We start from the raw sequence: 769 nt of genomic DNA on the forward strand, positions 1-769 counted from the left end.
TATCCATCAACAAAGTTGACTTGTTTTCTGTTATTTTGTTTTGGCTTACTTCCTTAAAGTCAACCTTATTGAATGTTTGATGGTCATTTCATTCGCGTTGATTGCATTGAGCCAGATCATGTTCGATCTGATCCAAATCTCATGATCATCCCTCTGCTTTTCCTGTGGCTACTCTGGAATTTTGCAGCTTCATGGAACCAATAGAACTGAAGGCCTGATAGCCTTTGCTGTCCTTGCAGAATCACCAGACAGCGGTAACTACGTTCCACCTCATTATGATTATTTCTAAATAAGTATTCACAAAGCTTTAAGCAGTTAAACAAATTGGGAATATAATTATCTAGTAAACCTTTTGTGGTCTTACCCACACACTCAACATCACAACCCAACCACTCCCATATTAGTTCTAGAATATATTGTTGCAGATTCAAATAAGTCAAACACAAACTAGTCCTGGAATATAAGGCATCCCATCCCATCACCCATTCCTTCTCTCCAGAGATGCTGCCTGACCCGCTGAGCTACTCCAACATTTTGTGTCTATCTTTGGTGTACACTAGCATCTGCAGTTTCTTTCCCACATATTTTCTTTGCATTCTTTTCAGCTTAATAACAATCTCTTCAGAATTGATGCCTGATCTCACATTTCTGTTTTTATCTCAATAGCACCACCTCATATTTCACTTGGAAGGAACTGCAGATGCTGGTTTACACTGAAGGTAGATGCAAAATGCTGGAGTAACTCAGCGGGTCAGGCAGCATCTCTGGA

This window comes from Amblyraja radiata, chromosome 13, assembly GCF_010909765.2.
Source record: "Amblyraja radiata isolate CabotCenter1 chromosome 13, sAmbRad1.1.pri, whole genome shotgun sequence".
NCBI lineage: Eukaryota > Metazoa > Chordata > Chondrichthyes > Rajiformes > Rajidae > Amblyraja > Amblyraja radiata.